The sequence below is a fragment of the Hemicordylus capensis genome, chromosome 6 (assembly GCF_027244095.1).
Source record: "Hemicordylus capensis ecotype Gifberg chromosome 6, rHemCap1.1.pri, whole genome shotgun sequence".
Taxonomy (NCBI): domain Eukaryota; kingdom Metazoa; phylum Chordata; class Lepidosauria; order Squamata; family Cordylidae; genus Hemicordylus; species Hemicordylus capensis.
Genome location: NC_069662.1, coordinates 108,928,010 through 108,951,110, shown reverse-complemented (window position 1 = coordinate 108,951,110; position 23,101 = coordinate 108,928,010). Strand labels below are relative to the sequence as shown.

The 23,101-nt window shown below is 44.1% G+C and overlaps 1 protein-coding gene across 6 annotated transcripts in view; it reads right to left on the bottom strand.

The window, feature by feature from the left end:
• THRB (thyroid hormone receptor beta) overlaps positions 1 to 22,150 on the bottom strand; it is a 261,740-nt gene extending 239,590 nt beyond the window's left edge. For 2 of the 6 annotated variants that reach the window (XM_053262098.1, XM_053262097.1), the window contains exon 1: positions 5,572 to 6,003. The gene's annotated coding sequence lies outside the window, so the exon portion shown is untranslated. Of the gene's footprint in view, positions 1 to 5,189; positions 5,212 to 5,571; positions 6,006 to 6,083; positions 6,460 to 22,078 lie in introns of those variants that run through there. The other 4 variants (XM_053262095.1, XM_053262094.1, XM_053262093.1 and 1 more) reach the window with 4 other exon arrangements.
• Positions 22,151 to 23,101: the final 951 nt, after the last annotated feature.

Genomic DNA, 23,101 nt, shown 5'->3' with positions numbered 1-23,101 from the left:
CGAAGATTGGAAATAAGTGAAATAAAGATAATCCAATAAGCTTAATGACAGAGAAGGGATTTGAACCTTGATTTCCCATTTACAAGCATTGTAGTATACATTTTATTGCTGCCTCTTCTGAATCTAAAAATACTAATTCTCTAGTTTTGTATATGCAACTGTGATAAAATGCTCACATGCATCACACAACTGCAAAGTATTAGAAGCAAAAGGGTTCTGCCTGGACTTCCAATGAAAAGGTATTTGCAGTCCACAAAGGTCCTTATCTATTGCCATCATTCCTAGCCTTTATTCCTGCTCCACCTCCTGATTCCAACAGCCCATGCATCCACTTCTCTCCACAATCCAAGCCATATGTCCACTTCACAACCCAATTTCACAATATGGAATCTCCTCCCTTTATCCCAATGTAATGAATGCAACATGTTGTTCAACCAATTCAGCCAATGGAGAATATAAAGTGGGGAAAGTGTGTGTGGAATTTAGTATAAAGTGGTTGATGTGGACAATGACGCATGAAGTTCAAATTAATATGGACCAAATGACAAAACATTTCCTCCAGAACAGGCCTATTAAAGTCAATGGAACAGCTGAAAAAAGAACCCAACTGACTGCATCCTAAGAGAGCAAAACAAAGTAGGAACTCATGGTCTCCAGCCAGAAGTTGGTGGAAAGGCCACCATACCACAAAAACCACTACTGCAACTGGCTCTAGGTGACTAGAAGCAAGTCGACTCTAAAAGCTGGGCAGTTGTGGAGACTCACCTACATTTTTCCCATCATGTTTCCCAGCCTGTATTTGAGAAGGCTTATTGCCAGGAAGTTGACGGCCTGATCTCAAAATCTTCTAACCACAGGATCAGATCTACCCTGAGGAATCTTGTTTTGCTTGGTCCAGTAAATACTTGCTTTGTGACTAAATAAAAGACACAGTGTCTGATGCTGTCAGTCATACACCTTGGAGCATGGAGAAAACTTTTGAGAAGTATATTTAACACACAGCAAGCATTGTATATTATCAATGCCATCCTGCTATCAGCTCTGAAACCAACCCACTGGGCTATATCAAGTCACACCTTGATCTACAAAACCAGTCCAATGGCCGCTGATCAAATTACAGTGTTTTTCATGACATCTGCATACCAACCACCATCACCCCTTTTATTCTAATGTTTATATATAGCTCCTATTGGAAGAACTGAAAACTGGAAGAACTGAAAAGATTAGCATTACCTTGCTAGGTTCAAAAATGCTAAGAATACTGCAGTGGGGATTGAGCATTAATGTTTCAGTTAAAAAGAGAAACAGACAGGCCCAGCCTTATTATGTCATATATTTACTCAACATATCGGGAAACAATGAGTATGTTGCAGGCAGCAGCATGGCCGTCAATGAATTCAAATTCCACTCATGTGATAGGATGAAGCTCATCATGTTATTAGTATGTAACATAGTAATGCAACTTACCATATGGATGGATAAAAGCTGGGGAAATGGTATAAAAGCAACCATCAAATTGAAACAATTATGCCAGTGCTAATAATATACAAGCACAGCTCAGAGCTAATCAAATTATATTTGATGGCTGTTTTATAAATCTTACACTGTTATTCTAGTCCAAAAGTGAAAATTCATATTCACCTCCTGGAATACTCAGTCAAGTAATTCTGGAAGGTTGTTTATACTTTTAAAATCCAGTCCCATGCAACCATGCACAGCTATGCCCCTTTAAATCGAACATGATATCAAATTGTACAAATGCAGAATAACAGCTTTATTGCAAGCTACTCAAAATACATATCTACATTAGAGGTTTAAACAGTCATTCCCGTAAGGGAACTGTAGTTTGAGAATATGCAACATGAAACTACAATTCCTTGGTTTCTTGGGGAGAGCCATGACAGCTAACGCATATAAAACTAACAAGGCTAGCATCACAGATCTATCCAAAGAGATACTTTGGATAGTATCTCCCCTGCTAACTAGACAAAGAGCACCTTTTAAAGTGATGATTCTCTTATATTTATATTATATTATTATTTTATTTATTTATTTATTTATTTATTATATTTATATTATATAGAGAGCCAGCATGGTGTAGTGGTTAGAGTGCTAGACTAGGACCGGGGAGACCCAAGTTCAAATCCCCATTCAGCCATGAAACTAGCTGGGTGACTCTGGGCCAGTCACTTCTCTCTCAGCCTAACCTACTTCACAGGGTTGTTGTGAAAGAGAAACTCAAGTATGTAGTACACCGCTCTGGGCTCCTTGGAGGAAGAGCGGGATTTAAATGTAAAATAAAATAAAATAAAATAAAATAAAATAATATTTAGCAGAGGAAAGCAACTGGGCCTTTTCAGCACAGCATTCCTCCAGTGGCTGTGGCTGATGTCTCCCTTGTGTTTCTTCTTATACTATGAACCCTTTGGGGATAGGGAACAATCTTATTATTAATTACCATTATTATTTTTCTGTGTAGACCACCGTAAGAACTTTTTCATCAAAAAGCAGTATATACATAGTAGTAGTAGAGAGATACAGAGTTTAATTCACACTGACGCTCACAAAGGCCTATCTGAAATTCCCAGGTTTCCCTGGCGGGGAATGAATGGCTGTTAAATCAGTTACAGTTGGCACTGCAGATATCAGTGGTGTCCTTAGGAGTGGGCAAATAGGGGCAGTCCCATGCTAGGGGTGGTGGCAGGGAGATTCCAAGCTGGAATCCAAGCTTGGATTCCAAGCTGGAATCTCCTCACCCCTAGTATGAGTGTTTCGTGGAGCTCGCTGAGTAGGAGTGTGGCTACTGTAATGGGCGGGATCTGCGCTCCACCTGTGGTCACGACATAGAGATTTCTCACCACCGCCAACCCAGAGCACGGCTGCCACCTGGCACGGCAGCTGCCTTCCCACTTTGCCGGGCCCCACAGTGAGTTCTTCTTGGTTGCACCCCATTTATGGAATAACCTCCCCAGTGAGGTTCACCTGGCTTCATCATTTTGTTCTTTTAGATGCCAGGTGAAGACCTTTTTGTCCACTCAGGCCTTTTACATTTTGAGTTTTAAATTTGATTTTTAACTGACTGTTAAGAGTTTTTAAACTGCTTTGTATTGTTATTTTGTATTTTCATTTTTCCCTTTTGAGGAAAAAGGGAAGAAGTTTTAATGTGTGTTTTTATTTCATGTTTTAATGTTGTGTTGCGAGCTGCCCAAAGAACAATTCGTTATGGGGCGGCTAACAAATAAACAAAGTTATTATTATTTCTTGTCGGCAACTCAGAGTGTGCCATGGGCCTGACTGAATTGAAGGGCAGCTGTTGCCAGGATCTGTGCTCTGCTGCAGAGGGAGGGGTGATATTTCCCACCTCACTAACCTGGAGCGTGGCTCCCGCCTGTTGCAGCAGCTGCCCTCCTTTGGCCAGGCCCCATGGCATACTCTGCTCTGACAACCAGATCATGCTGTGGGGCTGGCTGAGTCGGAAGGCAGCTACTAAAGTGGGAGCTTTGCCCTGCCAGTATCAGCAGCACCGAAATTTCCCACTAATGCTGGCCTACAGCACGGCTACCGCCTGTCGCAGTGGCTGCGCTCCAACTCAGCTGGGCCGCACCATGCACTCTTCTCCACAGCCCGGAGCGTACCACGGGGCTGGCTGAGACAGAAGGCAGTGCTGCAGCAGACAGAGGAAGCTGCCCTCTCTCATGGACTGTGGTGCAGATATTTCCCACCAGACAGAGTGGGGTTCCCACCTGTCACAGTGGTGGCCTTTCAACTCAGTTGGCCCCACAACAGTGATGTAGTTGCCAATTCAGAAGTGCAGGTGCTCTCCACGACAGCCCCCATGGCCAGGCCCACCCCAACAGCCAGAGAAGCCGAGAAGTACCGGAAATCTGCCCCTGCGTGTCCCCCCTCCACTACACCCCTGGCCCGCAGCATGCTCTGCCTGGCAACGAGAGGGTGTTGCAGGGCTGGCTGAGTTGGAGGGTGACTGCTGCCACAGAGTGGCTGGCAGAGGTTGTAATGGGGAGATTCTGCTGGTGCCCCACATCTCTGGGCCACTGGAGCCCTGCACCCCCCTAAGGATGACTCTCTGGGTATGTAGTCCCAAAACCGTGTCTTCTCTATCTACCAAGGCCTAAACGATTGTAAAAAGTGACAAGGGAATGAGTGTCTGTGTGCGTGCTTAAAGTGCCTCCGAGTCCTCCTTATCACTCAGTTACCATCACCCATCCCACATATCTGAGAAAGGTGGAGAAGGACATGACGAATTTCCAGAAAAGTGCGTTTCTTCTTAGAAAGCAAACAGAAGAGCAAAGATCTTATCTGGAAAATGACTCATGAAAGTCACAGTCCCAACCTCTGCAGTAGCCAAAGCTGAGCCATTCTCAAGTATGCATTTGGTATTGTATTGTTTCCCATCACTGTGTACATACTTTGCTATTTGCTGCATGGGACCGAAATACACCAAACAATAGACATGTGGTTAACTACTATGATATCTGTGGAAAGAGTTGAGAGAGGAACCTCACACTACCCTCGGCTATTTGGTTAAAACTTGTTTCCTCCTCGCTTCTCCTGAGTTTTTGCTTATGCATCAGGAGGTTTTGGAGAAAACACATTTCCAAGGGTCACTTTTCCATGAGACTAAATATGTAGGGGGCGGCACGAGAAGCCGACAAACACGCCAGAGTTTAAGGGGCTAGCGGTTCTGCTTTGCTTCGGAAGGCAGCAACCTTTGCGAACGGTCCTTCTGGCCTTCTCCGATCACCACCCCGCTCCAGTCGGCGAATCCGTTCCCCGCGAGTTGTGCAGAACATCTTCCTCCTGGATCCCTTGTCACATAACTTACTCATCATGGAAACTTCCACTCTCCGTGCATCGCGCCCGCAACTATGCCAGAGACATTTTTAAAAGCACAGATTTTTGTCAACAACTAAGCCCTGCTGCGCGCAGCCATCAAGCCCTTTAAACATGGATTTCGGTTTTTTTTTTTTTAACCAAATTAAGAAGCCCAGTGATGTAAGACTCGCCTCCGCCAAACGCTAGGCTGGAAAACCCCGCTCGACTGCTTGGAGAAAAATTAAAATGAAAATAAAATAAATCAAGAGAGAAATCGTCTGCTTGTCGTCGTCCCCCCCCCCCCCCGCCCTTTCCATTATTGATCGAGACTAACATACAGATGATAGAAAGCTGACCTCGTTACTGAGGAGGGGACTCGGGAGGGAGAAGCAGGCACTTGGCAGGGAATTGACGCGATCACTTGGAAATCTGGCCCCCCTCTCGCCTCCCTCCCTCCCCAACAGCAGCAGCCGCCCCACAACAACTGAGAGATTAGCTCCTGCAGCCTTCAGACGATCGAAGCCAAGCGGGTTCTAAAAATACCTTCCCTCCCTCCCTCCCTCCCCCCGCACATCTGTCCCAGGCTCGTCGGCCAACTCCAGCGGTGAACTCCTGCCCGGCACTCCTCCGGGTCAGCGGCTCCGTCAGTCACCCAGCAGCCGGGCGCCCATCCTGCTCTCGCCGGCGCCTCCCCCGCCCCGCGCGCCCGGGGTTGCCATGCCCAAGCCCAACACTCACCGCAAGCGCGCCCGCAGCCGCCGGCCGGGATCCAGGGGGGTGGTTGCCCCAGCCGCGCCGCTTTCTCCCGGGCAGGAGGAGCTGCTCCTTCCCAGAAGGGCGAGGAGGAGGAGGAGGAGAAGGAGGCTGCTGCTGCTCGCCGAAGCCCTTCCTCCTTCCCCTCCCGAGACGGCCGCCGACACCTGAGCCAGCCCCACTTGCCACTTCCCAAGCCGGTTTGTCTGTCTCGGCGGCGGCGGCGCGGGTGACCTGGTTTCCCCTCACGCGCCCCTCCGGGAGCCGGAGGCGCCGCGGCAGCGGCAGCGGCAGCAGCAAGAACTCCGCGCCCGCCCGCCCGGACTGCGATGCCAGCACGCAAGGCAGAGTCCGGCTCAGCCCGCCGGGCACCGCGGGGCAGGCAGGGGGAGCAGCAGCCAAGCAGCGGGGAACCAGCCCGGAATCGGGCCGGCAGCGCCTCCGGGACAAGAGCAGGCGCGGAGAAGCAGGCGCTGCCGCCCGCTTTGCTGCCCTACCTGCGCTCCTCAGGCATGCCTGTCTTCCTTTTCTGGCTGCGGCGTGGAGGGACCATCCAAACCTCAGCAGCGTCGAGTCCTCCCGCCCGCAGCAGCAGGGATGGAGCTGCTCAGCTTCCCCCACCCTTCACGCCCCTGGGGTTGTTTTCCCAACGGCAGTTCCCAGCTTCCTCAGTCTGCCCCTCGCAGCAAGTAGGGATCGGGGGCGGGGGGCAGGCAAGCATGGGGAAACCATCCAGGAGGCTACGCCGCTCTGCCCCCTCCCAGAGCTGATTTCCACCCAGCCAGTGCCCACTTCTGCCAAGGCAGGTTTCACTTGTGGCGATGCTAGCTCAGCACTTCCGCAACTCTCCCAGGAAAATCTGGGCTGCCTCCAGATTCCAGGAGAAAGCTGGTTCAGTGTTGTTGGGTCTCTGCTGTTGCCTGCAACAGCTCGTCTTCAGAAAGGGGGTGAAGTGAGCGGGGTTAGTAAATCACATAATAGAGTTTAGCATCATTAAAACATATTTTTAGTCATGGTGGTGGGAAGCCTGGAAAAGGAAGCAATTTCACTCTGGATCACAGAACTGAATAAAACAAAACAAAAAACCCATCTAAGACCATAAAATCCTTTACAGTAAGAGATATTTAAAGCTGAGAGGAGCTTAAGACCACAGGAATACATCCTTCACAGTTCCTTAACCACAGACATTATTCCAAGCTTTGTCAAAAATCCAAGAGGTGGTTTTTTTTAAGTGCATACTTAAACAAGAAAATTTATTTTATGAAATAAAATAAATATAAACATGTAAATATATATTTTAAATATAACATTTTATTTTATAAAATTTATTTTATGAAACGTTTCAAATGCAATGCAAATGTTTTAGCTATGTTTTATATTAATTGTTAAGGAATACTGCAAGTCTAGCTTTTATCATATTTTTCTGTTAAAAACTAAAACCAAGTTTTCCCTTGGCATTACAGTGTTTTGTTTTTAAAAACCTTACTGCTCAAATAACAAATAATTGTTTACAGCCTTACCAGAAACTCTGGTAAGATTTCCTAAGTCTTTCATAGCATTATAGCTGCTTTTTATTGCTACCTATTGCAAATGAGAAAAGTGATGTCAAACACAAATGAGAGAGCACCTGTCTAGTTTTTGTCTTGATGAAAAGAAGCTTTCTGCTTATTAAATAGGCCAGGTAGGCTGTTAGCATAAGATTGCCAGGTGCTCATTTCATAAGTAAAAGTAGCTGCACGCCCTGTTACTGCTTTGGATGTTGAGGCGTCCATTACTGCAGAACTTCATCAGCTACAGAGAGTCTAAGGCAGGGCTGCACAACATCGGCCTTCCTGCAGATGTTGGACTGCAACTTCCATCATCATACCTGACCATTGGCTACTGTGACGGGAACGATGAGAGTTGTGGTCCACAAACAGCAAGAGGGCTGAAGTTGTGCAGTCCCGGTCTAAAGGCATGTTCACACACAGCCTGTGCATGTACATTATATATGTGCCAGGATGTGGGAGCATGACATGAGTTTGCACAATCTCTCCTACTACATGCGTAACTCTTAATATGAACTGGTGCCTTCATGTGCAAGTAAGGTCCACTTTATAAAGTTGTGAAATGAGCACAATTATTTAGAAGTACGCCCCACAGAAAGTCACCTTTAGTGGCACAGCATGGAAATGCTGGACTGACAAGGAGGAGGTTGCCGGATTGAATCCCCGCTGGTACTGTATTGGGCAGCAGCGATGTAGGAAGATGCTGAAAGGCATCATCTCATACTGTGTGGGAGGAGACAATGGTAAACCCCTCCTGTATTTTACCAAAGAAAATTACAGGGCTCTGTAGGCGCCAGGAGTTGAAACCGACTTGATGGCACACTTTACCTTTAAGCCCCACAGAACCCATTAAGATTTATTTCCGAATAATCATGCCTTCGAAAGGTCTGTAAAGAGTCTAGATATGAGTGGGGAGGATATGCACGCCCAAGGCTTGCGCCTAGGTCCACAGACCTAGAAGCTTGATCTCAGTACCCAAGCAGGGGCATAGCAAGCTTGGAGTGAGCCCTGACACAAAGAAGACCCCCCCCCCCACACACACACACAATCTCCTCACTATCTTCTTCAGTGAGGCAGGAAAGGAAAAGTGAAAACTGTTGTTCAGCTGGCAGTCCCCTCTCTGTATCCCATGGGACATTTGCCCTACCCCTCACTGATCAGCTATAGCTATGCCCTGTACCCAGTCATGCAAGCATTAACTTCATTATAAATTAACAAAATGGTGGTATGGGTGCCATTGATTACTGTATCTGATCATCACAGAATAGTGTAGAACAATTAGTTCTCATGATCTGGACACTCCACCTCTGTTAATACAGCCTATGATTGCATTAGCTTTCTTAGCAGTTACACCACACTGCTGGCTCATGTTGTCCACTAAGACAAGACTTGTCCTTCTCACAAGTAGTGCTTAAGTAGTATTCAGTAACCAGGCTCTCTGTTTGCCTGGCTGTATCTTGCTGGGAACAGCAGCCTTTGGGCAGTTCCCAGCAGCCTTTGGGCAGCGTCAGGGAGGAAATGGCTTCTGAGCATGTGCAGATGCCATCTTGTGTGCTCCAAGATGCAGGAGAGCAGCCATGCCTTCGTTTCCTGCATGTGGACTTCCGGAAGGCATCTGGTGGGCCACTGTGGGAAACAGGATGTTGGACTAGATAGGCCTTGGGCCTGATCTAGCAAGGCTTAAGATCAAGGCTTAAGTTTTTATGAAGAAGGAGCTTCATTCAAAGTTGGAAGCATGATCACCTAATGCATGGAACATCCCTACACCTTTATTAAAACATATGTACATTTGAAGGAAATCAGAAAGTAGTCTATCAACAGGGTATTTTGATCACCTATCAAACTTTGGGAAATATTCTCTAACAAAAACTACATGTGCACCTGTCAGGATCTACTTAAGCCTGGATTGAGATTCCTCATATTGCTGCCACCCATTGTTGATTTATAGCAAGTCTTTGAGCCTCTTGCTTCTGGACAGTCCTGGACTCTGATGGCACACATTTGCTTTCTCTACAACAGGAAGGATATAAGAAGCTTCTTGTCCAAGACAGACCTTGCTCAGTTTAAAGGTCTTCTTGACCCTTTTCTCTTCCTTTTGGCTTAACTACTCAGCTTCCTTGACCCTTGACTTGTAACCTGACTTCTGTTTTGCTGCTTAATACCTGGCTCCTATTTGTCTCCTTGGCTTGATTGACCTTGACTTGCTCTTGACTACTGGCTTGATGATTCTCCCAGCTCAGGGTTCAAACTCTTGTGTTACACAGGTAGCCAGGCAGTGTTGTCTAAGGCGTGTGCATGTATGCGTGCTCCAGGGGCATAACTACTATTAGGCTAGGGGAGGCGGCTGCCTGGGGGCCCCTATGCCTCGAGGGGTCCCCAAGAGGCAAGTCACATGTGAAGTGTGTGTGTGTGTGTATATCAGTGAGGGGCCCGTTTTAAAGTTTTGTCTCTGGGCCCACTCCAGCCTTGTTACGCCCCTGGCGTGCTGCTCACACCTTTTTTGATTTCCACTCAGTTAATTTTAGATCCTGCTCAGGTTGAATCTGGAAGGTACCACTCTGAATGCATGTGCACACACAATGCCTTGATACTGCCGCTCAAAACAAAACTCATTCCACACACAGATAAAAAAAATTAGGACATTGTAGCCTGGCAACACCTTGCTTTTGCCCACAGGAATGGGCCAATATCTGTTCTTTGTGAAAGGATGTTTTAAGACCAGGATACTTTAAGACCAAAACATTAGTTATACAATGAAGGAATATATGCACTACAATACTGGGGCAACAGCTATGAAAAATATATTGTTACTTTGAAAATCAATCCTTATATGCAAAATGATTTTCATATCTCTTTCATTCATCTCACCAACTTTGTACAATAACAAGACCTTTTCTGTAGTCAAGCTTAGATTTGAACCCAAACCAAACCAGCACTAGTTGTGGAACCACAGCAGCTTTTAGTAGACACTGATTTTTATTTTTATTTTACATTTTAGTTTTTATTTACATGTATATACCACTCCATGGAGCCCAGAGCAGTGTACATGGTTATGTTTATCCCCACAGCAACTCTGAGAGATAGGATACTGGCCCAGAGTCATCCAATGAGTTTCATGGCTGTACAAGGATTTGAACTCAGGTCTCCACAGTCCTAGTCCAAGATACTAACCATGATACCACGCTGGTTCTCAGGTTTTTTTTAAAATGTACTCAAGACACAAACAACATAGTTCAAATAAACTTGTTTTAAATATAAATGTTAGCTTGGAGAAAGAAAAGCTTTAGATGCATATTAGATATAAAAGCAATGACTAATCTCAAAGGAGTGCAGGAATATAAAATAGTACTTGCATTTTCACATCATTTAATGCAGATGATGTATTCAAAATATAAACTGAGGATCTCTCCTGCCAAGAACAATTAATCTACAAATGAAATGAAACTCAGAATGGAAAGAACGCTCATATAATGTGTATGTGGGCGAGCTTTTCATAAACTTCCAATGAATTTTTTTCAATATCTACATTAATATCATTATGAGGTGAGCAGCTAGGAAGAATTCATGGATCTGGACTCTCAGAAAAACATATTCATTTTGTACCTGCACAATGAACAACAGAACAAGCCCCCTGACAATTAAAAACAACAACAATTATACATTAATTTTTAAAAACTTTTATTTCTATGTGACTGGCATCAAAGAAAATGTAATTCAAACATGTTTAACATTAAGGCTGCACTTTAGGCCAATGAACACAGTGCCTTACTTCTGAGTAAACATGGATAAGACTGTTCTGTGACTCATACTTTAAAAAGGCAGGCAACAGTGAGTTAATCGCTTCACGTGGGATTAGCTAAATACGTGAGTTACCATTGTCCTTAATTTACCCTGTCATGCTTTGAGCTACAGAATGGTGACTATAACATCTTGATATGATGAATACACACTGTTTTGAAAATTATCAAAAAGTAGACACGTGGGAGATGTGTCATGAACAGTGAAGCTATGCCAGTGCCACAGTGTTTTGTTTTCATCATGTTAAGTTACTCTTTGGCAATGTTCACCCGCAGTGATATCAGAGTTTTGCTGGTATATTAATACCATTAGCTGCTATAACAAATTATAACCTTCACTACCATCCAACAATAAACTATATTTATTGTCCCTTTCAGAGCAGTGCACAGTTTTCAGACACATGACTCCTGTTTAACTAATAACACCCAAACCTATATCAGCAAAACCAACTTCACCGGTTTATCTTCCCCAGTTCTTTAAGCGTATTCTCTGCCTTTGCTTCAGGCAGTCTAGGAACTTACCTATAACCATGCAGCACACAATCTCTGGCACTGAAACAGGTTCTGGGTGAGTTCCAGACCAATCCAATTAAGTCCTGTGTAAATATCTGTTTGCTTATTTATTTATTGTTCAAGTTTTATACCGCCTTGCATGACGCATCCCAAGGCGTTTTTAAAAAGTTAAAACACAATAAAACTACATTAAAATCACATTTAAAACCTTAAAATCAGTTAAACAGTAAAAAACCATAAACAACCCCCTCCCCCTAAAAAAACCCAACCATTAAAAAGACAAACAGAAGCAGGAGAGCTGAGAGACCTGGCAGCCCCTAGGTTCAGGGGTAAAATCCTGAACAAGTAAAAAGGTCTTTAGTTGTTTTTTAAAAACAGCCACAGATGTCAAAGAGTAGACATTCACTGGGAGAGCATTCCAGAGCCTGGGGGCAACAACAGAGAAGGCCCTGTTCCACGTGCACAACAATTTAGCCTCTCTTAATGCTGGCACACAGAGCAAAGGCCCTTCTGACGACCTTGTTGGATGTGCAGAAACCATTGGGAGCAGGTGGTCCTTCCGGTATCCAGGGCCCAAACCATTAAGGGCTTTAAAGGTAATTACCAGCACCTTGAATTGGATCCAGAAACAAATGGGCAGCCAGTGCTGCGCTTTCAAAATAGGTGTATTAAACTCCATACGAGCGATTCCAGAAAAAACTCTGGCAGCTGCATTCTGCACAAACTGAAGTTTCCAAATATTTTTCAAGGGCAGCCCCATGTAAAGCACATTGCAGTAATCCAACTGCAACATGACTAAGGCATGGGTAACTGTGGCCAGATCTGTCTTCTCAAGAAAGGGTGCAGCTGACGCACTAGCCGAAACTGTGCAAAGGCACTGCTGGCCACTGCCTCCACCTGAGCATCCAAGTAGAACCGAGTCCAGCAACACCTCCAAGCTGCACACTTGCTCTTTCAAGGGGAGTACAACCCCATCCAGAGCTGGTTGAATCGCCCTGTCCTCATTGGCTTTTCTACTGAGCAGCAGCACCTCCATCTTGTCTGGATTTAGCCTCAGTTTGCTAGCCCACATCCACCACCACCAGCCCCTGATTCAATACATCCAACTGTGACCCCAAGGTCTGATGTCAGAGAAAGGACGGGCTGAGTGTCATCTGCATATTGATGACACTTCCATCCAAACCACCTGATGATTCTCCCAGCAGTTTCATGTAGATGTTAAACAGCATGGGGGACAATACTGAGCCTTGCGGGACCTCATAGCCTAGAGGCCAATGTCGAGCAGCAGTCCCCTAGCACCACCTTCTGGAATCTCCCCCCAAGAAAGGAGCAGAACTGCTCCAATGCACCAACCTGGATCCCTATACCTGAAAAGTATACCAAGGTTGAAGGGAACCATGGCTGATGGTATCAAATGCCACTGAGAGGTCCTGCAGAATCAACAGGGATGTACTCCCCCGTTTTGTTCCGGGCAAAGGTTATCCACCAGGGCAACCGAGGCTATTCAGTCCAAAACCCAGGGCAAAAGCCAGACTGAAAAGCATCTGTATCATCCAAAATACTTTGCAGCTGCACAGACACCACACACTCTATCAGCTTGCTTAAAAAGGGAAGAAGATTTGAAACACGCTGATAGTTATCAAGGTTGGTGGAATCAAGGGAGGGCTTTTTTAATAGTGGTCTTAGTACCACCTGCTTGAGGCTCAGTGGCATCTTGCCCTCCAGGGGCGTAGCAAGGTTGGAGTGGGCCCAGAGACAAGATTTTAAAATGGCTCCTCCCTCACTGAAGCTCAGCTCATGAAGTAAAGAAATCTTAAATGAGGCTGGATAGTGGTAACAAAAAGCATAACCTATGTGCCACAATAGAACATCATCCTAAATTATTTTTTTAAAGGTTCTGTAAATTGTGGATGATGCAAGTCATTTAATGGTACTAGAGAAAGACATGCTGTTCTGGTAGCTCCAGGTCTTAACACTCACATAAATTTCGGAGATGAATATAACTGAAGGAAGCCCGGGCGGGTGCGTGGCTGGGGGAGTCATGTGACTTGCCTCTGGGGAGGCCCTCCAAGGCAGTGGGCCCCCAGACAACTGTCTCCCCTTGCCCTATTATAGTTGCGTCCCTGTTGCCCTCCCTTAGTGAAGCATTAATAATCAGCTCCACCTACCTGTTCCTTCCCTGGCAGATTTTACTAGCCAGGAAGGACAAAGGTCCAGAGCGCATGATGCAAGTTACTATTATTTGCAGGAATGTAACTGAAAAGTATGTCACAGCCATCCCAATCGATTCATTTTACCAGCTTGGAAGTGGACCATTGTATATGAGTACTTCCTCCATACTGCCTTTTAGTCCTCCTCAAACTCTCAGGTCATACCATCAGCTCCTACAAAATGTATTTGTTAATACTGGTATCAGAACAAACAGGATGGATAATCAGTGGTGTAGTCACAAATTCAGAAGAGCAGGTGCTTTCCATGGCAGCTCCCATAGCTGCACCCACCCCAACAGCCACGCCCACCCCAACAGCCACACATGCCACTTAGAAAGATGAAATAATTAGGAGGTTCTTTACAATAAATCAGGGATAGTTTCCTTCTTCCAAAAAGCAGTCTGGGCTGCCAACCACAAAGGGTAGAGGATGCTCCTTGAAACAGAAGACAGGAAGAATGGTAATAAAATCAATTGTAGTCTGATAGTCAGTTATGCAACAATCTGTTGGAATAGCAAGAGCAGCATATTATTTCCATGTAGAAAGCAAAGGACTTTGCACCCCTAGCGCCCCTGGAGGGGAAAAGGTATCAGGACTGCGTCCCTGTAGCACTACACTATTGAAAAGATAACTGATGTCTATCTTTAAATCCTACCAATGACAATGCAAACTTCATATGCACAGGTGTCTATACACAACTACAAAAACAAACACACCTGTGTACAATCTAGGACACTGGAGTGTTCCTCTACCAGTACGAAGAGCTTGCATCCAATTCCTTGGATGCAAGCTCTTAGTACTGGCAGAGGATATTAATCCTATTGGAATATTAATCAAAGCACAAAGAATTTCAGGGTGTTAGAATAACTCAGTGCTACTATTTCTATAAAATAGGGGACTAGGACCATGTTTAAGTCTTGCTTCTTCCCACCCTCCTGCCACTCTTTCAAAAAATGTGGCTAGCCATAGCTGTTGACAAAAAAAATTACCACCCAAGTTAATACAACACCTGCACCAATATCTGAATAAGTGGGTCATGCCAACTTGGGTGGTAAAAGCACTTAGCTTCAAGCAATCCCCTAGCTGATGTTCAGTTAAGTTCTGGATCACAGTACAGCATGCACAGTTAGGAATCCACAAGTATGTTGAAATACTTCTTATAGATTTTCTAAAACTGTATTTAATTCTACTTACCAATATAATGCTTCAGCATGTAGCACAGGACAAAAGCATAGCTAAATCACCATATAACACTTTGACAACAATATGGTGTGATTTGGAAGATAACACTTTAATGCTGTAATCCTTTATCATTGACATCTTCTGCTATTATCATTACTGAAACTCTCTCAAGCTTCTTTTCTTGCTACATGTCTATCAGATTATTAGAGAACCTGAAAAGAATAATATATTCAATATTGCTGTCTTTGCTCCCCTTCCCTTACTATGCCATATCAGATTTGCATTCAGGGAAGAAATAAACATGTGCATGAAAAATTGCAAGTCATAGAAATAAAAGAAAATGATGTTTTGTCTCTGTCTTAACAATGAGGAAAAAACTGGGGAGAAACAACCCAAAGTCACATTACTACTATATAAAGCATATTGCCCCAGATTTCAACCAAAAAAAAAAAGTTTTATTTTTTGCATGCAAAAGCACAGCAGGGACTATGCATGGATGCACATACTGTAGCAAGGAGAAAATTAGTCTCTGTTCCTGAGAACAAAATAGACATATATATACGTGTGTGTGTCTGTGTATTAATATGAATAATTGGGTTATACTGGTACTTATAAAACCAATGCTTTTGAGATGGATATTCATATTAATGATTGTCTTAATTGGGTTATACTGGTACTTATAAAACCAATGCTTTTGAGATGGATAAGACAATCATTTCTGCCTTTCTATGTATGCATCATCTAGACTCAGAAAGATGACAGCCACCATTTTCATCGTAATAATTTCCATAAAATCTGGCAGTTTAATACAGCTTTGCTAAAATTATTTAGGGAACATTCTCAGTCACTTGCTCCATTCCTCTCTACTGTTGCTCTTCTTTGTATATCACTGCCTGCTACCATTTTGCTACCCTAGCTGCCGGTCCTGTAATTTTTAAAGATGTCATAGATGATCAGGATGGCCTGCACTACACTTTCCAACTAGTAAAACACAGTGCAGTACTAAAGACATTCCACGTAGACAATCTCTCTCAGCCTAAAGGGTGATATAGGTTAGCAAGTAGCATGGAGAAAGGGCCACCTGCAATTTACTATTGTGGTACTTGTATATGGACAACTACTGCCTGTACCACCAAAACTGCCAAGGCATGGAAAGAAATTGCCTAAATGTGATTAAGCAATTAGCAGAACATCACATTTATCATCTGAACGTTATGCAAAAAAAGAACTTCTCCAAAAAATTTGGTTTATTTACTGTTAATTATGGTACCTACTGTACTTCCTCACACAGATTAAGCATTAACAAAACAGTGCTCTGTGGTGCTTTTATAACATTTCTGCTCCAAAATCCTCTTTTCAAAATGCTAATTGATCCTCTAAATGAGCTTTATTAATCATTGATGGAAAACTGGCAACACCCTCTTAGTGCATGCTTTGGCAACTTTCTTAAATGTCCATTTAGGTCAAAATGCTCCATCAAGAAGGATCTGGGGGCAGGAATGATTGCAGGGCTTTGAACATCAATGCATTTGAAATGGGAAAGAAAAATAAAACAGGGAAAACCTGTAAAATAATGGGTGAATTCAGGCTACACAGCTGTATAGAATTGTGTCTGATGATTTAGCGCTCCTGTTTCAATATTACATATAATACAACCAAGTAGCTTTCAATTCGCCTGCAGCAAGATACCATGGCCTCCTGGTGAGCAAACACGTTGCAAAGTGCAAGTCCATCTAATTCCTCTTCTCATGTCTGTGCCTCGTGTTTTCATTAGCCTATTAGAAGGCTGATTTCTATTTACTCCTATCAGTGTATGCTGAAAGTAGACATCTTCAGTTTTTTCAAGATTTGCAGATATAGTAAGAGAACATGTAAGCTTTAATATAATATTCCTTCACTCGGTTTTTAAAATATATGAACAAATTATTCCTTTTGTAAATCATGATTTGACTTTGTAGATGGTTCAAAGAACTCTCTTTGAAAGATCATAAGATCTATAAGTATACAGAATCTCAAGCATTGATATCTATTCTTTATAAGTAATTCTGGTTTCCTAGTGGAAGTAAACTCCCCTTATTTAATTTGGAAACAATTATTTCTGACATATAATTAAGCTCTGGGCTTAAACACCCTACAATGAAAGTTGCTCCATGCGTTCACTTAGCCAGTGGCCCAGCCCTTCATTTTCATCAACACGTTCCTGCTCAAAAATGGAAAAAAAAAATAACCTGCATGTTTCCATTTAACTTATTTTCTCATCTGTGACATTATCAAAACACCTGGAAAGGATTTTGAGCCTATAATCTCTGAACAACATGGTTACACAGGTTAGTTTTGTTTTTAAAAAAAAAAAGCACTAGTGTGGAAGATTGATTCCCATTGAAACACTGTAAAGGTCCTTCAGTACTATAGTACATTCTCTTCGCAGCCTATATACACTTACAACCAATGAGTCACATACAATATTGCAGTTATGTGTTGTGGCCTTCTGGATGTGTTAAAAATCTGGTTTTGCGGCCCCGGGAGATTTCCCAGACAGCAGGCTTTACTGTAGGTTTTCTGTGAGGCTTTACTGCAAGTTTGAAGTTGCCCTCAAAAAACCAACACAAAAAGTGGATTTTTTTACCCCGGATATAAATCAGATTACATGCGATGAAAAACCCAAATTGTGTGTTAAGTGCTCCCTGATAGCAAACAGAAATTTTGGGTTAAATTTAGCCAATATGTGAATGCACACCTCCATTCCGGAGGAGATGCAAACTAAAAGCCGGGTGTGAAAAACTTACAGGCATGCTGTGAAACCCGTGTATAAAGCTGGTGACAGATATGGTTGCTGCCATATCATGCATGCCGTATGGCTTCCACATTGCGCAGGCCTACTTCAAAGTAATAACGTTTTCAACTTCTTATGGCTAAGGGCCAAAGGTACTTTTATTGCAGATAGTTGACAATTTCTGTCATTAACCATAAGCGTAATTCAATCAGTCTCTAGAACAGGAAAATGTATGCTGTGGCTGAGACAAAATTATCTTGACTACAGTAACTCGTTCCAGATTTGCTGGTGGCTTGCTGCAAAAACCGTGATCTTACTGTAGTTTCAAACAAAACAAAACTAGTTCCATTTATACTGTCTTATATCTGCATTAAAGAAGTACTAGCTGACCCTGCACAGCGCATCTGTGTGTTCTTTGGGGCCAGCGGTTACCTCTCCCCACCTCCTGCCCCGTTCTCCGGCCGGCCTGTGCCGGGCCAAGTGCCGCCGCCGCCTCACCTCCACGGCTGGGCCCGCCACCGACCAATTCTCCTGGATGCACCTCAGCCTATCAGACACTTCTGCCCAGCCAATCAGCTGGGCACCGGGACACACATTCCAATGCGCACTCAGGAGAATTAAATATATAGATAATATATGAAACAATATGCCTTTTAGAAGGAACAAATAATTCTTCAGACTCAGAGGTTAGGAACATATACTGCGTCAGACCATTGGTGTATCTAGCTCAGTATTGTCTTCACAGACTGGTAGCGGCTTCTCCAAGGTTGCAGGCAGGAATCTCTCTCAGCCCTATCTTGGAGAAGCCAGGGAGGGAACTTGAAACCTAGATGCTCTTCCCAGAGCGGCTCCATCCCCTGAGGGGAATATGTTACAGAGCTCACACTTCTAGTCTCCCATTCACATGCATCCAGGGTGGACCCTGCTTAGCTAAGGGGGCAGGGGTGTTGCAAGGTTGTAGTGGGCCCAGAGACAAGATTTTAAAATGGGCCCCCACTCACTGAAGCTCAGCTCATGAAGTAAAGAAATCTTAAATGAGGCTGAATAGTGGTAACAAAAAGCATAGCAAAAAAATAAACAAATTATATAGAGAGATATAAAACCTATGTGCCACAATAGAACATCATCCTACATTATTTTTTAAAAAGTTTTGTAAATTGTCGACGATGCAATTCATTTAATGGTACTAGAGAAAGACATGCTGTTCTGATAGCTCCAGGTTTTAACACTCACATCAATTTCGGGATGAATACAACTGAAGGAAGCCCGGGGAGGTGCGTGGCTGGGGGAGTAAGTCATGTGACTTGCCTCTGGGGGGACCCCCCAAGGCAGTGGGCCCCCAGACAACTGTCTCCCCTTGCCCTGTTATAGTTACGCCCCTGTAAGGGGACAAGTCATGCTTGCTACCACAAGACCAGCTCTCCATTATAATGGTTGCATAGCTGGTCATGAGAAAGAAGGCAAGGAATCAAAAAGGACCTATGCAGCTGCCAGAGCTCTAGAATGAGGTTGGAGATCTAGAATGATGTCACAAATGTACCTTATTATAGACTCGTTTGTCTTTCACCAAAAAATTCTAGGGAAATATTAACCTACTTTATACCAAGTCAGATTATTGGTTCACTTTGCTCAGTACTGTGTGACTGGCAAGAGTTCTCCAAGTTTTTACAAGACAAGTCTTCCTTAGCCATATGCCAGGGCTTGAACTTGGGCCCTTCTGCTTGCAAAACATGTGCTCTTTACTCAGCTATGGTCCCCCCGCAAGCAAATTCTGTATTAAGAACATTCAGTTCTGCACACAGAATAAAACAAGTAACATTTATGTAAATATGCTTATTTTGCATAAAGCTGCTCAATTTGCATGCTATAATTTTTTTAGATTGTGAGCCCTTTGGGGACAGGGATCCATTTTGTTTATCTTATTTATTTGTTATTTCTCTGCATGAACCGCCCTGAGCCATTTTTGGAAGGGTGGTATAGAAATCGAATAAATAAAAATAATAATAAATAAATAATCTGATCGGTATCAGTGACAGGAAGAGGCATGGGATGATGAGCCCAATTGTTTTATGTGGAAGAAGAAGTATTGAAAGGATAAGACAGGAAGCAATACATGGCATGCATGTTCTATCTCTAGGAATACCGAACCCTTTTGTAGACATATAGGCTTCACATTTTCAACTGTAACTTCATAACCATGAGTTTACAAAACGGTGACAGACAAAACTAATACATTAGCCAGTAAGACATTAAGGATTTCGAAAGACCGCCTGTGAGAAGAAGCACAAAGAGGCAAGGCCTTGTCTGTGCCCAGCAACATGACAAACACTGGGCAAGACACAACAAGACCTACACTAGTGTCCTCTTATAAAAATGAAACCAATGCTACGTTATGCAGGAATTTTCCAACAACACCCAAAGCACACACTTCCCTCAGCATACTGAAGCTAGAACTCTGCATTGCACATTGTTCTGTGCATAAAGATATAAACTCAAGATGGTAACCTAGATTTGAACAGGGAGCAGATATACTAAAGAGCTGCTGGAATAAATAAATGGAAAAAGTGAATGTTGTTGACATCTCTATACTACCATTAACAAAATCCCAACCAATTTCAGTGGTTTTTCTTTGGGAAATTCCTGTGGCAGGGAGGACGAGCCATATAACTATCTGGAAGCAGCAGGAGATAAATCATGACTCATACTTAACAAATGACACTGAACACTCAAGGAAGTGAGAGCAGTTTTAGGGCATCCCTTTATCAGAAATCACATAGGCCAGATCAACTCTGATGTTCTCCCTTTCTTATTGTTAACCTAGAGGACAAGTGAGAATACTGAAAATGAAATCAGAGTCAAGCAAGCAACCACCCACCTGCTTTGTGATTGCCCCCTGAAAGATGGGGCGGGGGGGTCGGGGCTAGACCCAGCAAGATGCACTTATCTGTCTGACTTGCCTGCTCATGTGTTTGGATAAGGGAGAGAAGAAACCCTCAGGAAAGCCAGCTAGCAAGAGTGACATCAGGCTTACTTTGCAGTGAGCTGGTTTCCATTCAGTTTAGGGATCAGCTCTTCAACAAATCTGAAGGCAGACTGCCACCACCACCCAGCCCTCGCATTAACTATGCTGTCCTTTGAATGAGAGATAAGTTCCTTTATTTCAGTCACCAAATATCAACTCATTTATTTTATAATTTAACCTTTCTTTGCCCAAAAGTCTTAACATCACACACCAGACAAGATGCCACTGTCAAAATGTATCTGTCTTGAAGCACTGCAGACAAAAGGTGTGGGGTGGAGTGGGGTGGGGTGGGGGGCGGGCTGGCTTCACTACTAGGGGAAATCTCCACTAGGAGATTCTCCCCAAAGACAGTAAACACCAGTATTTACAAAATATTTGTGCGTATACTATCTTTGGAGGAATTACTACCATCAATCAACCTGTTTCTAATTTGATTCTTGGGAGTGTGAGTCCTTCAGGTGCATACAGAAAATGTCTCCCTTACTTAAGGAGCCCCTGGTGGCGCAGTGGTAAAACTGCCGCCCTGTAACCAGAAGGTTACAAGTTCGATCTTGACCAGGGGCTCAAGGTTGACTCAGCCTTCCATCCTTCCGAGGTCGGTAAAATGAGTACCCAGAATGTTGGGGGCAATATGCTAAATCATTGTAAACCGCTTAGAGAGCTCCAGCTATAAAGCGGTATATAAATGTAAGTGCTATTGCTATTGCTATTAAACCAAAATTCCAACCACTCCCTGGTTCCATTATCAACAATACTAAAGTTGAGACCGCAATCCTGTCGGTTCTGACAGGAAAGTTAGTCTCTTGCATTGAGTGGGACTTGAGAATTACATTGGAAAAGGATGTTCTCAATCAGGGAGGAGAGACAGAGACAAATTCACCACTCTTTGAAGTAAGGCTGCAGCCTTAAACAGGGAACTCAAAGAGACTTAGCCCTGAGTAAACATGTTTAGGATCATCCCACATGAGTTGTCAGTCAAGGGTTGACTAATCTGTTCTAATCATCCTGAGATATGCCAAGTTGCTTATATTCCAGCCTCAGCAGCCTGCTCCAAAAACTTCCTCCCCCGCCCTTTCCGTTGCCACTGAAACAATCAGCTCTTAATGATCCACGTGCAAGAGATGAGAGGCGCCCCTCACCCCGCCCGCAAAAGCGCGCCCGCTCTCTGTTGCACTTCATAGCCGCCAAGTCGCTTCTGTGCCATATATTTTTAATTAGAAACTCCATTTATATCCATCCGCCCGTTCGCTACCACCTCGGTTGCTGCGTTACAAAAGCCTCCTCCTCCCCCTCCCTCTCCCAGTCATTTACAAGCGAGCTCCTTCTTCCTTCTGCTTTGTTTGTTTTGCAAAGTAAGAAAGAAGCCCCTTCCCCTGAGGACGGGAAACGGCGGCGGCAGCGAAGGCGGCGGCTCCGCAGAGGGGAATGCTAAAGAGGGAGGAGCTCACCTGCCAAACGCAGCTCGGAAACCAAAGAGAGACGCTGAGGAGGCTCCGACGCTTCCTACAGAGAGAGGCGGCCTGTGTCCTGAAATGACCCGGCTGGGTGGGAGGGAGAGAAGCGCGGGAGCCAGGCAGGGAGGGGGAAAGAGCGAATGAGTGACACAAATGGAGCAGGACGCCGGATTCTTTGGGCACAGTGGCAGCAGCTGCCCCCCACCCCAACCCCGCCACGCAGTAATCGGCGCCTGCTTTCACACGAGCAGTCTTGCAGGGGCAGGCTGGAGTTTGCCCGCCGAAAGGCAGACCTAGCACCACACCAAGTAACTGTGTTGTCTAATTTATATATAGGGTTCTGCGTTCAACGGGGCTTACTCTCAAGTTCAGTGTGTACAAAGATTGCATCCTGAGTGTTTAAAATGTTCCACTGTGCCGCTTCTCCACAATCTTTAATTGCTTCATGACTCAAAATAGGAAAGGCTGTGTGTAATTATTATTTTTTGGAAGGTTTTAATTTTAATGTTGGGGTGGGGTTTTTTTTTTGGCTGACAACAGACAGGAATTCAACAAGTGAAGCTTTCCCATCACTTCCCTGATGGAAGAATTTCTCCTGTTTAATTTCTGCAATTGAAGACCCGCCAAGAAAAGCTGGCAGTCCTGTATGTGCCAGCCTTGTTATTCCCTTCAATCAGCGTTTTCTCTAATTTTTTCCATCTCTGTGCGGAATGAGTTTTGTTCTGGGCGGCAGTATCGAGGCAGTGTGTGCACGCGCATTCAGAGTGGGGCCTTCCTAATTCAACCTGAGAGGAATCTAAAATTAACTGAGTGGACATCAAAAATGTGTGAGTGTACACACTTGTGCACGCCTCAGAGGGAACACTGCCTTCAGTGTAAATAATAGGAATATGATGAATATTTATATATTGCTTTTCAACAGAAGTTTCCAACACAGATACAAATAAGTAAGTAAATAAAATGGCTCCCTGTCCCCAAAGCGCTCACAATCTAAAAAGGAAACATAAGACAGACACC